Source organism: Struthio camelus, chromosome 1, assembly GCF_040807025.1.
Source record: "Struthio camelus isolate bStrCam1 chromosome 1, bStrCam1.hap1, whole genome shotgun sequence".
In the NCBI taxonomy this organism is placed as follows: Eukaryota; Metazoa; Chordata; class Aves; order Struthioniformes; family Struthionidae; genus Struthio; species Struthio camelus.
Window position 1 is genome coordinate 110,208,655 of NC_090942.1, and position 18,307 is coordinate 110,226,961.

General features: G+C 39.2%; 1 protein-coding gene across 1 annotated transcript in view; it reads left to right on the forward strand.

Annotated features, from left to right (window-relative positions):
• Nucleotides 1-9,200: 9,200 nt before the first annotated feature.
• The window catches only part of ROBO1 (roundabout guidance receptor 1), a 733,077-nt gene continuing 723,970 nt past the window's right edge, over nucleotides 9,201-18,307 (forward strand). The window contains exon 1 of the mRNA XM_068910680.1: nucleotides 9,201-9,491. The gene's annotated coding sequence lies outside the window, so the exon portion shown is untranslated. The remainder of the gene's footprint in view (nucleotides 9,492-18,307) is intronic.

The following is an 18,307-nucleotide window of genomic DNA, read 5'->3' on the forward strand; positions in this document are numbered from 1 at the left end:
ATTTTAAGAATTATACTAGAAAAATAATCTTCTAGTAACAACAAAATTTGGTCTGCTGATCCACAGGACCAGCCTTTGCCTGCAGCTGTAGGAGAATATGTTCTCTGAGCACCACCAACTTTCTGTTAGGTGGAAGAACACACACTGACCAGGCCTATGCTGTTCCTTGGTTGTCTCTTATAGTACCTGTATCTGAACCCCCTCGTCCCAAGAGTGTCAATGATGTGATGCTTATTGTCATAAAGAATTAGATCCATTAGATTTTTTTTTAAAGGACTGGTTAGATTCAGTTTTCAGCAAATTCTGTTTTTTCTTCCCTAAATCTCTATCAAGATCCTTTGTCTAAAAGATAAAATTTCACCCATAACGGTTAAGTTGCTGGTCTGCACTATATATGGTAAGAGAGTTAATGAAGACACCAATAGTTTTTACTAGAAAAAAAATGAATAAGGATATTAAGTAATTTGTGGCCTCTTCCTTCAAGCATTTTCTCAGTGATCTATCATTATAGCCCAGCTAATACATCCACTAAATTCAATAAGATAGCATACATAAATAGGCAAAGACAGAATAAAAGTTCTTTGATAAAAGCAACAAATTTTTAGCAAGAACAACCCTTACACTGCTTTTTTTCTTGTGTGGTAGGTATAACATAACCCACCAGTAACATAGAGAAAAACAGGTATATCAAAAGAGAAGGGAAAAATTCTTAGACTCACACATGTATTAAGTTACAAGTAGTCAGTTTGCTCAAGCTCTCCACAAATTCAGAATTGCAGTCTATGAAATATTTGCTAAATGACTTTTGCAGAATAGCCACAAATACTTCACATAAACCTCTTCCACTTCCTTCTACAACCTATTACATCACTTAAGAAACCTGGTTACTGGAAATTTCTTCCTGATAGTCCATTGCTCATTTTCAATCTCTTAACACAGTCATAGTCCAGTCAAACATCTTAAAACAAATTACATTCCTCATCCTTTTTATTTCCTATTTACATCTTCACCTCCCACTGTTTACACAGGGTTTATACTCCTCAGAAATACCTTAGATTAGTTCAGATTAAGTCTTTCAATACAAATCAAGTTGAACTGGCTTAGTCAAATTAGCTTAGCCTTCTGATCTAAGCAAACTTTTCCCTTCCTATGCAAAGTAGCAAAAGACTCACACCTCAAAATTTTGGATTCAGCAAGCTGTCCTGTAGCTGAGTAATAGTAAAGAAAAAAAAATAATAAATAACCTACATTATCCAGAGAGTCACCCACATGTATGCTCAACTACAATGCTTCTCTGCAAGTCTCTCCTCCAGACCCTCAACACATCCCTCATACCTCTGCTCTCCCCTGAATCTCACTTGGGGCTTCACAAATAAAAAGGAAACACCTGCACAGGTTTGTGGTGCCTTAATCAGCATTTCCTTGCAATGATTCATCTCAGGAGTTCGGATAAGCAAAGGCAAATGCTCTGCTTTGTTTCAGCCCTGACTTCATTTTTCCTGTACATCATCACATGGTACAACGGAAAATAAATCCCAGATTTTGAAAGAAAGATATACTGTACCTTAAAGCTCACTCTCCTCAACCAACCTCCCTTCTGTGCCTCTATTGCCTATGACAGTTTCCTCCTACCTGTTAAAGCATAAGGGAGTATTTAGGTCTTCAAAACAAACTTCTCCCCACTGATGTGTACGGACCCTGGAGCTAATCAAAAATTACTTTCTCTTCAAAAAATGTTTCAGTACATAAGAAATATACAAGCCATAATGAGGCACAGCTGGGAAGCCAAGACCAAAATGGAGGCATGAAGCAGATGTATTGCAGCTGTACTAGTGAGATACAAAGTTAGTGCTTCTGAATGTAAGTCTTCAGTTAAAATATTTTGCTTTTCTAGAGTTCAACTGTTCAATGGGAAGTTAGAATTTTCCTCAAAAAAGCGCAGTTTATTTTTTTAGGTTAAATATCCAATCCCTCCCTAAAATTTTGTCTTAACAAAACACTGTTGACCAACAGCTAAATAAACACAATGAGGGAGAACAGGATTGACTTCTAGCTTTAGTAAAGCTTTATTGAAAAACCTATTTTTTTCTCCTTGTAAACAACAAAGAAACCAAACAAAATAGGACCTTGTTTTATATGCAGCAGTAAACTTGCCAAAATAATTACTTTGTATTACAGCCTCTTAGTCAGTATACCCAATATTCACTTCAACAACTTTCTGAAGTACTGTACTGAGTTCCTTACAAACACTCTTCTGCCATATGCGCTTAGAAGCCACCCAAATAACACAATTCAGTGTGGCTGAGATGAGTCATCCTTTGCAAACCATCAAGGAATAGGGTATACAAATGCAAACAACAGCCTGCTCACTGTCAGTTCAGGTTGCCTCAAGGCTGCAGAAACGCTGCAGCAGCAGCTTTGCACACTCTCTCCCGCACAGGAGCTGGCAACTGGATGGAGCTGGCAGCCACTCTGCACGGGGTTGCGTTCGCACTCCCCGTCCTCAGGGAACGAAACCCTGAGCTGCAGAAGTCAGCCACCATTCAAATGCTGATGCATACCTGAAGCCCTGTATTATTATAGTGAATATTATGCATGTTTTCTTTTCTGTTGCTGCAGTTCATATTAAAAGCAGCATTTTCCATATAACGTAACAAAGAATTGCACAGTTCTGGTTTCATATTTCAACCTCCTTTAGTGTGTTTTAAATTGGAGAACAACTGTCTGGGTTTCTTCTAATATTGGAGGCTCAACTTGATGACCCAGGAAGCACCTTTCCAAGCTTATGTTTCAAACTAAAATGCCAGTTGTCATGTTGCTGCAGCTATTACAGTCTAAGGATGGAAGTGAGACAAACTGCCTTAAAGGAGAGCTTGCACGGCCAACATCCATGGGTTCTCTCTCCCCAGCTATAGCAATGTGTCTTGTTAAAGATATTATATCTTCCCATGTTGCCTCACTTAAAACAAAATGGTTTATAGTCTGGAACAGATACCTTCTATAGATTCAATTTTTATAAGCATACTTTTTCACTTTTTGGCAGAAGCTCTAACAAAAATAGTTTCACAATGATCCTCTAGTTTTCTTTAACAATAAAAGGAAAAGGAAAATATAAAATCGGAGGGTTTAGTGGGTGAATCAATTTTCTTCAGTCTTCATTTTCCTCTTAATTTTCTAAGAAGTTCCTCTCTGGCATTGCACTATCCTCTGCTAAATATTTTTAAAGTTCTTCTTATTCTCTCCTACACTCCTGTGCACCAACTCATTTGGCTTTTCCTGACTTCATCTTTTCCCTGCAGCCTTCACTAAGTGGATATATGATGCTTTCCCATTTTTCACACTTTCTTCAAACTCATTTTAACCTTCCATCTTTGTGCATGTGCATTGGTTAGTCCTTGTTTATATATTTATTTATTATTAAGGTCTGAAAAAATCGAAGTGCACAATATACACAACCATCCAATGGGTGAAATTTTATCTTTTAGACAAAGGATCTTGATAGAGATTTCCAATTCCACAACACATTTACAAATGTAATCTTAGAGATTTACCTTAGAAAACATCGTATCAGTGATATTTCTCTTTCACATTCAAAAAGCGAGAACAGAAAGTCCTCACCCTCTGAAGACCCATGCCCTCCCAAAATATAGAAATCCCATTTTCCAGTGCTTCAACTCTCCATGTCTTTACATATGAAAAAAGGTTTTGCAGGATCTGAACATTTCAAATAAAAATCTCCTTTAGTCTAAAGAACATTCAGCCTTTCTCAGATTTAAAACCTCTTCCAGCTTGGCATCCCTCGCTGACCTCAACCAGTCTTGTAACAGGGAGGGATAGCCAGTATTTAGAAGGTTTCAAGGCTGGTGTGTCTCACTTCTTTTTCTTTTCCCTTTTCTCCTAAAACCAACTCATTCATCTCCCATAGGTAGCCAATAAGCATTGACAGATTCAGTGCCGGTCCCCGCACATGTTTCTAATGCCCCTACAGCAGGAAATCTGCGTGTCAGGCATTGCTGCCTCAGTCTGCACCAGCACCAGATTTCAAATGGACGTAAAGTGCGGAGTGCAGCGACGTGATCCAGCAAAGAGGTGGCAAAAGCATGAATTACACTGACATGCACTGAAGGGAATACCACCACCCTCCTATTTAGGTATAAATGAGATTGCAGTCTCCGGCCCTGCTGCAATTTGTTAATCCAGAGACTAACAAGAAAGGCACAGATGAAGTTGTGAGCTTTGGTCCATGGCCATCTTAAAGCATAAGCTCAGAGGCCACACTGGCAGATACATGGGACCTGCCATGTACGTCTGAATGCACAGTTAGTTTGAGGAGTCAGATTTGTATGCGTATATCAAGTGACTTTGTATTACCTATGCAGTGAGACCAGCTATCAATATTACCCAGGGGCTCAAATTCTCTTCAGATGCCACTGCTTTGGTTACAAAAGGTAGTTACAGAGCTAAATATTCCCCTCTGATTAACACCATTTCCTCAGGTTCCTCACAACTGAGTTTCAGCCAGAACACTTTCCTGTCTCTCCCTCAGTTGTGCCCCAGAACTTCTTGGACATGAATTGGACTGTATTGAATGGACGGATGGATAAAGCAATATTACCAATGTACTCACAGTACCTCACCTCTTAGCTCTTTACTAACAAGCCTGATACAAGCATCTGAAAAAACTGGTGCAAGCTGAGAGCCAACGGTGTTGAGACCTGCAACTGTTCCTATTTGTTGACAATAGCTGTCAATCAGACTGGAAGCATTTTACACTTTGGAATAAAATGATTGCACAGAGGGCTAGGCACACGATGGCAAAAGGAACTGGCATGCAGAATGATTACTCTGTAATGGTACCCCTTCATGCACTGCAAAAAAAATAGCTGACAGTTTAGGAGTTACATTAAATCATTATTTAATTCTACCTCTGTCTTATACCTCTATTGTAAGAAAGCTTATTCTTAATTATTTTCCGCTTTTAGTTATAGACCAGTATTTTTGTTCAATATAGTGTAAGTTTTACATACATGTACTGTTGTGCTGTTTCTCTTCAGGTCCTTTTTCAATTTTCATTTTAGTCTTTCTTACTTTTCCTTTCTCCATTCCCTTTCTTTCCTTCCTACATTTTCTGACAACTCATTACTAGAGTTACTGGTGGTTGGGTAATACAGGGTACTTCAGAAGAAGCCCAAAACAGTATTCTAACAGAACTTTAAAATCCAGTTTCACACTGTGGTGTTTTTCAGAGACCATTCTCCTACTGTTTTCCTTGCACAGTTTCTCTACACTCAATTATTCTCTTCATCGGTATGTTTTCTCCGATATTCAGAAGGCATCTTCTGCTTTTATAAATGGGAAAGGTGGAAAGAAAGGAATCCACATTTTTTTAAATCCATTCTGATCCAGAAGTGATGAAATGGCAGTGGTCTGTTACATTACTCTTCAAATACACTACCAAACATAGATAAAATATTAACTCCAAGTATGTAAGTGCAGGGATTTAATACGGATGCTACTTGCAGCTGAGGAAATCACAGGGTAACAAACAGCTAACTAGACTTCATACTACTTTTTCAAGAGCACAAACTCTGCTTCCTTCACAGAAGAGTGAGAAAGCTATTAGTACTCTTCAGCAATGCATACACATTGACAGCATACCAACTGCGCACTTTAAATTCGTACATACTCATACATTTTCAAAATACTCCGTCTAGGAAAAGGCTAAATAGTTTTGTCAAACACATGTAATCTTTTTGCAGCAGACAAAGCATTAAAATACTAAAAAGAAATCCTAAACAGACCTCTCTGCAATTGGATGTATTCACCACCTGTCTTTTATGTCCATTTTGATACCTGAAAAGCTCACCGAAGCTCACTGCAACCCTATGTTTCTTCTCAAATTTTATGCAACTTTTAACACGATCTGTGTTGCTTTCCCACAACATAAAGTAACATAAATTCATATAATTTTGTCATACTGAATAATCATGACAAAGTAATTTGTATTTGGCACTTTTACAAAACTATACTGTTGGAGTAATTCCATAGATGAAACAAATGTTATGCTTGACCAGGACTTTGGATCAAGGGGACAAGTCTGCCGACTGCCACTGCCTATAGATCAAGTTATCACAGGGTGCTCATACTATAGAGAAGTAAGGTATTTGTCTTTATAAACCAAAATTTATTTCATACAAATATATATGTAACCGCTTGCCTTCCTACATAGGAATGCACGCTTTGCTGACTACTAGAGACAGAAAAATGTAATGCTGATATATGACAGTCACTGTTTGCTTTACTACTTCCCTAGAATGTTTCATGTCTACATGAAGTACTGTAAGTGGTCATCATTTTCCAAGGGCAACTTCGAAGCAGGCATGTCGTCACATATACTGACGTTGCAAACTATTCCTAGAGGAAACTTTGCCAAAACATGTTTGCGTAAAACAAGGGGATTCTTGGAGATCTTGAAAACATAAAGGTATTATATCAGTATTCTAAACATGTTATCTATTTTAACCACTATATGCATTATTTTGATTATGCATCATCTTTATTCAGCCATTTATTTGTAATATACAGGAAAAACATTATATACAGCCTCACTTATGTTATGCAATACATTATATATGTATTAGGCATAAATACATGTAAATAAGGAATGTAGATGTATACAGATATTATTATACTTCAAGAACTTTGGGTAGTGTAATATTTTATTTATTTGCTTGTCCTCCATCAAGCTATTAGCTACAGAGTGATAATTGATCAAGCAATTGCATTTTAATTGTGGTAATAGAGCAGCTTGTGATTTATTCCTCTTTGTTTTGTTTCACTACAAAGTAATCATCTTAGCTCAGATGTTTAACCACCCACCCAATTTATCTATTAAAACAGTTTCACAGCTATATTTCATTAATCTTTGTAGGCTCTACAATGGGCATGGCAATTTCTCTCCTTCACCCACTAATTTCTTAATTGTGATGGTGTTAGTTATTGCCTGCTTAATTTGCGCTTATACTAATCTGCTATTTTTGTTAAATTTACGGAACATAGAAATTGGTAATGATTTGACATTATTGTGTTAAATACAGTAGGTCTGAGCTTGCTGTCTCTTTAATTAATATTAATCAGGCATCTCTTCAAGGATATCATGGCAGGTCTAAGGGCATTGGAAGAAAGACAAGAACAGAGGCGTATCCTGAACTCTTGGTTAACACTGATGTTCTGTTTCTGCATGAATAACTATAAGCAGAATTTTAGGCATAAGTAGAACTTTTGAGAAAAAACAATAAAACAAAATTTGGTGTAAACCACAAACAAATACAATCTCTCTCTCTCTCCCTTTGCGGTTTGTATTCACCAGTGCAATACTCAACTGTTTTCAGGGTAACATAACTGAAAGTTATTTTTTAACTGTAACTACAGTAAAAACTGAATAGTCATAGAAGCCTATTAATTATACTAGTATATCTATTCTGATAATAGTAATGCTATCATATTGGGATAAACTTGGCATCTAATGTGAAAAAAACATCCAAATCAAAGCAACAACAGATTCAAAGAACAAAGAGTTAAACTCTTCTTCCAGCAAGACGCAAGATCTTAAAGATGCAAGTAGTAAGGGAGCTCTGAAATGCAGCACTAGAGACCTGACTCTGAAGTAATACTGTAATACTTCTGATGTCAGGGGCTGCTGATGAACAAAAATGATGAATCTCTTTTTCCTTCTCTGCCACTTTCTTCCAAAGTGTATCGTGTAGTTTGTTCAAAGAATGTTTCAACTACTATTGTTGATCCTCAGAGTTCAAGAGCTGCATAAACACTGCATTTTCCTCCACATTTTGTTTTAAATTTCTTTTTGTTCATCTTTTTCTGTCTATATACCTAGTGAAATCATGGGCCAATGGCAGGTAGCCTTGTGCTGTATGTGACCTTTCATCAACATTCGTAAAAATATATTTGTAATAATATCCGTATTTATGTGGGTAGCTCATAACTAGAGAACCTTGCTCTATTATCAATACCCTGCACTAGACCTTGTGGATATTGTCCTCTTGTCACTGACTTCCATTCTTCTCTGTAGCGCAAATGGGCATGTTTAGATCTTTAACTGTATCATATATTGCCATATATTGCAGCATTTATTTCTAGATAATCTTCATACATTATTTAAAAGACTATTAAATATGCAAATTTTAAGCCTACTAATGCACATTATGTTGATGTATATTACATATATAGTGTATATTATTTACAAAATAATACTAGAAATTTAACTTAGTGTGATAATGTTGCATATATTACATGTATATTGTTGTCAGTTTTAATTATGTTGATCCATGGCATTATTGTCTCAATACTTACTCTCTGCCATTTATCACTCCATACATAAACACTGTGTCTGTTTTCGGTTTTTGTTCTCTTTTCACTGCCTTAATTTTTAAATAGGGTATTTTCTTTCAGTCTATCGATCTCTTATATCTAATAAGGACCATGATTATAAATATTAACTGGCAGTCTTCTTATTTTATATTGGAGAAAACATGTCCTGACAATTCTTTTTAATCTTACTTTTTCTCTTCTAGCTAGGAATAATTTGCTTAATTTTTAGGAATGTGCTTGTTTTTCCTTTTTGCACAGGGAAACAGATATGCCTTGGAAAGCCATAACCTGTGAAAGAAAAGACATAGGTAAGTGAAAACTGAATGAATAATTGATTGCTGAAGTAAATACATAATTATTAGGGAACACAATAGATAGTTTCAACAGTGAAGGAAAAAGCTGTAGACAGATAAAACCCCGTTTAAAAGAATCAGATCCATTTCTCACAGCAGACTGCACAATAGCACTGAAAGAGCAGCTATGTAAGGAGAGATTGCATGACATCCGTTTATAATGCAGCTTTCTCTCGGTTAAACATTGCAACATGTATTACAATACCGGAGGTAACGAATCAATTAAACAGGACTCAGTCCCTCCAGCCCTCCCTCTCTCCCTCTCCTTCCCTCCCTCCCTCCCTCCCGCTCTCCCTTCCTCGCTCTCCCATTGCCCCAAACCAGCCCCTCTCCGCAGCCGCCCGCTTCTCGCTGCTTTGTAGTTTCCCGGCGCCGGAGCAGTAGGACCCGGTGGCCCCCGGCAGCCGCCAATAGCCGCTCGCACTCGCCTCTATTTGTATGCGATGCCTTCTGCGCGGCGCATTAATAGTAATACAGATAACGGGGCTGAGAGAATTCTCCTCTGAAGAAGGATTTGGTTTGCCAGGGTCCTGAGACTGGGAAGAAATCCGAGATCCTTCCCATTCGTGTTTAAAAGTCTCCTAAGGCGCTTGTCTTCTTAAGCTGTCTCTCCACCTATAACTATATATATATAAAAGCATATATATATATATATATATATACACACGTTCTCTCCCTATGCAAGGAAAGTTGCAGAGGGCTGCCTGCTTCATGGAAGTGCCAGTTTTCTGAGCGCCCTGCTGCCTCCGGGTAAGTCCCCAAGTGCCGGAGCAGCGCCCGGCGCGAAGGGCTGGCCCGGGAGCGGGCCGCGGGCTGGGGCCGCGGCGGGGCGCGGGCGGCCCGGCGGGGGGACGGCGGCGGCGCCGCCCCGCAGGACCTGCGCTCCCGCAAGTTTCTGCGCGGGGCGCGGTGCTGCCGGTGAAGTTGCGGGGTTTCCGCGGGGCGCCGTGGTCCGTTTGCTACTCACAAAGAAGTTGGGCAGCGGCGCAGCCGCGCGCCCTGGCTGCGCGCCGCGCAGGGAGCGGGGCTGAGCTCCGCGCACCGCCCGCCGCGGAGTTTGCCTGGGGCCGGGGCGGGGGAAGCGCGCTTTGTCCGCTCCGCGCTTCCGCGCTCTTGGCGGTGGCTGCTCCCTTCCCCGCGGGACGCCGGCTCCGGGGGCGGCTCCGCCGCGGGAAGCGCGCCCGCTGCGCTCCCTGCGCCCAATTCCCCGCTTAGCCAGCGGGCGGGGACCGAAAATCAATGCGGAGCGGAAAAAAGAAGAAAAGAAAAAATTATTTGTATTTAAACAAACGGAAAGGGGTAGCGCGGGAGCGTGGCTGCGATAACCCGCTTGGCGGCGCGTAGCGGGGGTGGCGGCCCCTGTCCGTGGGGGGCGAGGCGCGCAATGGGGCGCGCAGCCGCCGCCCCACACAATGGAGGCCCCCCCCGAGGCGGCAGGAGGAGGGAAGCAGGCCGGCCGGCCGGCCGCCCTCCGGCCCCGCTGCAGCAGCAGCTGCAGTGCCGCAAGCCCTCAGCGCCGCCGCCCCGCGGGGCAGCGTCCCCGGGGCGCCGGGGGAGGGTGCTCGGCGCTGCGCAGGCGGCGGCTCTCTTTGGGAAACCCGCCTGAGCCTGCCGGCAGTGGGTGCTGGGGACTGGAAAGCAGCGGCCCCCGGGGCTGGGCGCTGAGTCTTGGCGCAAAGGGGGAAAGCAGAAGGCGCTCGCCCCCCTGCAGCCCCAAGGCGGCGGCTGGCTTGGGTGGCTTTAGCGCTTCGTCGCCTCCGACAGCTGTATCAAAGCACAGCCAAAGTGGTTTGAGTCACCTGTGTCCACTGAGGCCTGAGCCTCCTGAGGAAGTCCAGAGTATTACAGTGATCCTACTGGGGTCAGTGCTGGACCCAGTATTGCCCAGTTGCGTGAGCATAAGATTTTTCTGCACTGCTTTACTGGTTCTGCCTGTTTTTATCCATGTGGAAGGGTTAATAAAAAATGCCTCTTTCTGTGCTGTTGTTGGTAACAGTGTTGCAACACCTGAGTGTGAAAACTATGAGGGAACAAAACACTGAATGAAGAAATGCAAAATAAGAATATGTGCTAGAATTAGGATGTATATTAAGTCGATTTTTAACATAATTAGCTATATATTTTATACAGTACTGTATGTTATTTTTTCTTCCTGTTCACTGGGATCTGTTAAGGTTAATGGTTTATGACTAGAAAATGGACTTAAGTTAACTTTCATCTTTATTTCATTTTTCTCATTCTTCACTTTTTAGTTATAAAAAGGAAAACTTTAAAATTGCTGATTATTGTGAATACACTGAAGAACTTTGCACATGTTTGGGGAGCATCTTTAAGGAAAAAATGTGTTGTGACAAACCTGTGTTTCTCAGACTAGTGGCTAGAAGGGGCATTTCTCTAGTTCTTGACCATCATGTCATAGATTTGTTTAGGCTTAACTGATAGGCAAGGCAAGATGTGGCGTTTGAGAAGGTTTCTCACTAAACTGAAGCTTGTACTGAAAAACAAGCCCTTCTTGGACTCAGTTTGTAGACAAAACAGATTAAGAATTTCCTGATATATTATGAAGTAATCAGGCTTATGTCCTAACCTCAGGTCTGATTCTTTTTCTGTTCTTTTCTATAAATATTTTACATTTGTCTACACATGTTTTCTATTTACATTACACATTGATATAAATTACAGTGACATCATGCTGGCATATACAGGTACACGTTAGTGTGGAAAGAGGCACGTATTTTGTGATTAAGGACAAGGAAAGAAGGCAGAAAGCTAATGAAACGATTCTAGTGTTTTTCAGACCGAGTAGTCCATTGCTTTCCACTAAAAGTCTTCCAGCAAATGCAGCCCAACTTCTGCAAAATTGTATGGCGGCTGTGTCCCAAGCTCAGACAATAACAAATACTTATATACACTTCTGGATACCAAGACTGACACTTGAACAGAAACTGCACTAATTTCCATAAGAATTCTCATTAAAAAAAAAAAAAAAAAACAAAGGACAGCACTGTGGTAACATGAAACAGCTTGGTAGTTGTTTGACTTTTTAGTCTGAGAGGAAATCTCAACTTTACCTTTTGCTTTTCTTGTTCATATTGAATCTTCAACATTTGGATATTGGATCTTGGAGCCCGAGAAGGGCTGGACCGATTCTGCAGTGAGGTGTCTGCAAGCATCTTCCCTAAGGCAAATAGTTTATTAGACATGGTCTCCCAATGTGTCTTTAAAAGGAACGAAATGTATTTCTTAGCAAAAGGCAACCCTATGTGAGTTCTGCAGCTTTTCTTTGCTAATATTATTTATTTCCTTTATTACTGCATTTTATCTTCAGTTTTTATTTTGGGGACTTTTCTTTATGTTGTTTTTTGCTTTAAGTGGATTTAGACCACACTAAGTGCTAACATATATAATGTTTGTGTGGATTTTTTAAAGAAACTACGACTCTTCTCAAGGTCTGTTGCAGGCCTCAGCCTATCTGAACCTTAGCCTAAGCAATAGAGGCAGCTATGTTAGCCAGAGGACATTCAGATTTGTAGAGGAAACTGCAGGAAACTTTAGTGTGTGTAGGTGGGCAGCTACAACAGATTTTCTACATGTGGTAACGTATTAAGTAGAACAGTGAGTAAATAAATTTTTTTTACATTTGGGTTTTGTGACTTGTTTGTTGGAGCATAAGGCTATGTATAAAATTAGGAGAGTTAATTAGTTCAACAGGTAAGTGAAAAAAAATTACAAGCTAAGGAATTTAGCTTCTCTTGAACTCTTACATGAAAGGAGTTCTGGTCTCTCATCTTGCAGGGCTGGAGTCAGCTGTCAAGCAAAGAAACCCCTTGATGAAGAACTGAATCTGCTTGGGGAGCTGTGATTTGTGTTTGTCCACATTTTTCACTTGCCTTTCTAAGTGTGATCTCTGTCCTAACAGACAGCTAGCAACCTTATGTTGCTTAGAGCCAGACCTGCACTCCCAGGTAGCAAGGGATAGAAGTTACAACTAATAGGGTGGCTGTACAGATGCAGATGAGTATATCTGTTCATCTGTAGAGGCAATAAACCTGTCTTTAGAGGGAAGAGGTGAAGAATTAAATAATGTAGATGTAAATTTTATTTTCTCTGATTGTGTATTTTCTTCAGAAAGCCTCTTCCATGGCTTAAAACACAAAAAAGAAATATAAAATATTCCAGTTTCTTAACACACATAGCATGTCTCCTTGTTACTCATATATTTCCATATAACCTCATTGCTTTCCTAACTTCACCTTTGTTCAGATAGAAGGTTGAGAACTTTAAATATGTTGGCCTCTTCTGTTGAGGACAATACAAGAATCATTGCAGATCAAAACTGAAGTTTGCGGGTAGCATTCTTTGTACACTCTTTTATTTTTACAAGTCTATGTCAAGCCCTGTAGAATTACAGGTTTAGCACTTGGTTCTAGGTTCAGGAGCAGATTGTGGTTTAGTAATTTTTGCATCTCTTTCCTTGTTTCCTAACTTTATAGCTCAACCAATTTGAATGGATTTGCACATAGATTTGCTTGTATCGTAGAGAAAAGAAAAGGACCTCCTCAAGCATAACTTAGGCAATTTCAATTTTATCCCAGGGTCATCAGGATGATATATCATGCAATAGGTATATGAAGAGAAACATCCCTAATTATGTGATCTCTTCTGCAATTATAACATGATATCCTTTATTAAAAAGAAAAAAAAAAAATAAGTAGAAGGGAGAAGGAAACTGAATAAGCCTTTAAAGAATTGTAAAGCAAGCTTACATACCTTCAGCATGTAAGTTAAACATGCAGCAACTCATGTCCTTCTTATTCAGCACACAGAAGGACATAATAAAATATTTCCTTCAGTTTGCACGAGACTTACCAGATATCTTGTGTTTCACCTGTAATACTTTACCTGTCTAAACTGCTCAGTCCATAAATCTTTCATTCCCTATCCATCTTCTAATCATGAGTCCCATCAGTTCTCTCTCTGCACCATCAATTTATTGTCTGCCAAATACATCAATCCTTTGTCTCAATTAACTCTCTGTCCTCCAGCCTTCTCCAATCATTTATCTGTCCTGTCCATCTTTAGCTCCAAGTGTGTACCTTCTTCCTGCCTTTCCTGGTCATCTCAGTATAACTTCTGTAAGGGTATATATATATATATATATTTTTTTTAGTTTCTAGTCCCGTGTTGTCTGCCTTTCCTTAACCATTCTCAGGCTTCTGCTCCAGGTTTGCCAATTCATGAGAATTTCTCACATTTTCCTCTGGCAAATTTATTTCCCCAGATGCCCTTTTGCTTTCTCCTCTGTCAGTAGGGAACACATTGAAAGTATTTATCTTTTTTCCCTACTTAACTCACTTTTTGCTCCTCAGAATCCATGTAAGCTGATCCTTAAATCAACAAAATGAGTGCAGCATGAATCAGAAGGAAACAGCTGTATGACTTAGTACTTTACTAGTTGTCCCCCAACATGGAGGAGATATTGCTAATTCTAGTCTAATGTCTCCACATTACTTCTGGCTTTAGCAAACACTCTGTAATATAGTATTCAAAATCAGGCTTGGGAGCAGTATCCAGAGCCTGGGACTTCTTACCTGCTCCTGAGCGCTCCAGCTGCTGACTTTTCTTGTGTGTTCTTTTGGCCTCGAGTGGTGTCTGTTCTCTTTGCAACCTGGCACAGTAGGGGGAGAAGGTGCCGTTTGCTTGCTTCTTGACTTCAAACCTTGAACATTACACAGGGCAGCTTAAGATAGAGCTGATTAGGCATCTCTACTGGGAAAACAAGCCATGAGACCTTAACCTTTGGGAAAAGTGTAGCTAAAGTTGAGGTCTTGTACTTGCTTACGAAACAATTCCTGAGCAAAATCCAATTACTTCTCTTTTTTTCCCTCAGTATTTTTAAGTAAAGTATCTGTACCAGCCATGTTTTGTATTGTAGTCCTTGCTGCCTGGATCTTAACCTTGCTCAGAGCCCAGGATTTTGTTCTGTCCAAGGAACAGCACTGAGTTCAAAAGCCCTTTTCTCTTTTTTCCATACTGCAGCGGAGTTTCTCTGTTTCCTAGCTGAGGAACTTCTGCATCATCTCCATCTTCTAGGAGAAATGTTCAGGCTGAACAGAGAAGCACAAAAGTGGCAATTAGTATGTGGATTTTCTGTGTCACTTTCTTCAATTTAGGTGAACAGATTTCCCTTGTACGCTCTGGATTTCACTCTCAGTGCCCTGACTAGGAGAATAAACAGTTGCATGGGGGACATGAGTGAATTTGATGTATTTTTCTGTTACTTCCCATAATAAGAAGTCTCCTCCATCCCTAAAAATAGCATAAGAAAGAATTGGACTGATCTGGTAAACTAGAATTCAGTTGCCAACAACAGTTTCAAAGTGGCTCTTCACAGTATCAAGGTCACTACAGTGATGAATACATATTCAAAAAGAACCATATTTGAGTGTGTGATCTAATATAGCACACTTTCAGATATTTCTAGTATTTTTTGTGTAGCTTGTGACCTCAGATTTGGTAGTCAATTAAATATTCTTTTTTTGTTGTTCTAGTTCTCCTCTTTCTAAGAAGCAAGAGAGGAAACATAGAAAAATAACAGAAAAATTTAATACAAGATACACTGTCTGCAAGCATACATGTACAAAGTTGCCACAATTGTTTTTTTATGATCCTATGGTATTTCATAGGAAAAATAGGACTTTAGGAACTTCATTACAGTCTCTAAGAGAAATTCATATCCATAACTTAGTGTTAAAAAACACCAAAAACTGAAAATGGTAATCCTCCAACACTATATACATCCAGAAACAGATCACCAAACTACAGGATGAGATCCACGGCATGATGCTGCCTTTTACAAATATGGAAATCCAAATAAGAGTGGCAGTTGCGTTTTGTAACTTGCTTTTACTCCAAGAACACAAATACTTATAAAGTAGGATTTTACTGGAGCAGCTGGACAATAGAGTTGTATAACCATTCTGATTCCTTATAAAATTGTCAATTCACTAAATAAACCGTTTCAAACTGCCAATCCCACAAGCCCAACTTAATCTGAAAATCAAACTCTGTCCTTTCACTCTCATTTATTGTCACTGGTAGCTGTGACTTGGAAAAATTCTTCTGCAAGTTTATGCCTCAAATGCACCCCAGTTGTGTCAAGAATTTTATTAATGATAAATGGATTATAAGGATATGACTTGACTCTTTGAGCCCACATTTGAGTTTTCATAGCTGACAGCTGAAATAAAATCGTTTTTGCATAGGAAAATTAAATTATCTGTAGAACTGCAAACAATTTTAAGCAAAATTTTTGAATAAAATAAAACCAAATTCAGTTCCCAGACAAGCCCTTGGTGCAGTTATGTACTTCTGCCTTATAGCCCTTTTGAATGCTTTTAAAATTGGGGGGGGGGGGGGGGAAGCTACTGAAAAAAATTGTGTGCACAAGGTATATAGAAAATTAAAACACATTTCTACTTCTTGTAACACAGTACTGAAATCAAGTTTGACCTCCCTTAGCATTGAAATGAAACACTGAAATAACTGTTTCCAACTGTTTCTGTTAGACTGGGTGTGCTGAACACGCAAGGAAGCAAGGCATACTTTGGAATTATCTAGGCTATGTTATGAATAGATAGGAACAATTCCTCTGAAAGTAACGGGAGAGGAATGAGAGAATGGAAAGAATGGCAGAAAGAATTACAGGGCTCAGATGCATTTCATCTTACACGGAGATTGGAAGCTGCATGATAACTTTATCTTTGTTCACTAAAAAATATTTTGGAGTAATCTAAAGCTTATTGACTGTTGTGCACTAGCAAATCTCATTACAGAAAGCAGTCACAGTAAGGAGAGCATCAACATAAGAAAAATCTTTATTTAAATAATTCTTAACAACTAGATGAGAAGAAAAGAACAAGAAGCATTCCTCTCCTCTACTGCAGAAAGAATGTATGTTGGAAGGGAGTGTTAGATCATTCAAGTCATCTTCAATGCGTTACCTAAAACAGGATTTTCATAACCTAGCACTATAAGTAGAAATGATACTTCAGTACTGTGAAGTATTATCTCTGCTGAAAATGCTCAGCAAATATATTTTGATCAAATGAACAAAGCCCTGCCCTTAACATCTTAGCTTATAAGAAAATACAGACTTTTCAATTCTGAAATGTACACATAAGGTATACACAAAGTATAGCTATGGGACATGTTTTGAGATAGTGGTACTTATTTCTCTTAAAAGTCCTGGTAACAAATGCTAAAGTATGCTAAGCATAATTGGTATGCTAATTGGTAAAGTATGCTAAGCATAAAAGAGAAGGATGAACATTTTCGTGTTTTGCCATACTTAAACATCATCTACATTCAGTCTCACTTAACTTTGGCAGGAGGAAGTCTATCAATATTTTGTTTAATTACAATATTCTTTGATTGTATTTGCTTTTAAATTGCCAGCATGTAGTTTCATGCTTACATTCTCACGTAATGTCGAAAATATAAGGAACCATCCTGATAGTGAACTCTTTCCAGTGAATAGCAGTTCTCCCAAAATCTTCAGCAGCAGCAGGCTGAAGTACGTGGTTTGAATGATACTTCTCTCTGGGCTGTAACTCCTCCCTCTACTACCATTGCTTAGTGTGACATGTGAGAGGTCCAACGTGCTGCTATTTTAATATCCAGTCATCCTGTTAATACACGGTTCACGACAATAGTTGTCTAAAGGTTGTACTTAAAATGTTGTTAAATTAAGTACTGTAACCTCTTTCTCAGGGATGGTTATCCTAAATCTGCCAGAGTAGGTTTCCAATGTCATTACAGTGAATTTCTTGTTTATTACCTATGGTCATAGATACATATTTGTATGTGAAAAATGCTTAATTTGGCTGTAGGTTCTAAGCAGTTCCTAAATCATTCTCTGATGAAAAATCTGTACAGCCTTTCTTGGGTTATTTTAGGACAAGGCATAATGGGTATATATTTGTCTCACTTGATAAATAGCTTTACGTACAAAGATGATAATTCTTTTGTACCTATTCCCTTTTATTTCATAACAATGAAATTATTTCACTTCATGTAGCTGGTAGCAACAAGGTAGCACTCTGAAAGATTAAACCAAACAAAACTGATTTTTGATCTTCCTGTATCAAGGCATGCTAAATACTGTAAAACAAAATGCATAAATTCCCCAACTCTGACTGAGACGGTGAGTTCTGGGCTAATCAACACAGATTTAAAGAGAAAATGGAGTTAATTTTTCATCCATCAAAAACAAACAAACAAACAAACAGATGAGGGAGCATAATTCAGAATTATTTGTTTATTTGTTTATTTATTTTTGACAATAGAAGTGAAATCTAAGCCCTACAGCTCGTTTGCTTACCATCACAGATCAAAAGATTCAGAAAGGGAGTCAGTGAACTTTAGGAACAGTGAAATAATCCAGGCTTCTTACTCTTCTCACTGACCTTTATATGACTCTACAGCTCATCTCTACTCACAAACCACACATGGCTTCCTATCTTGATGTCAGGATTAACCTACAATAAAACCGACCACCAAACATT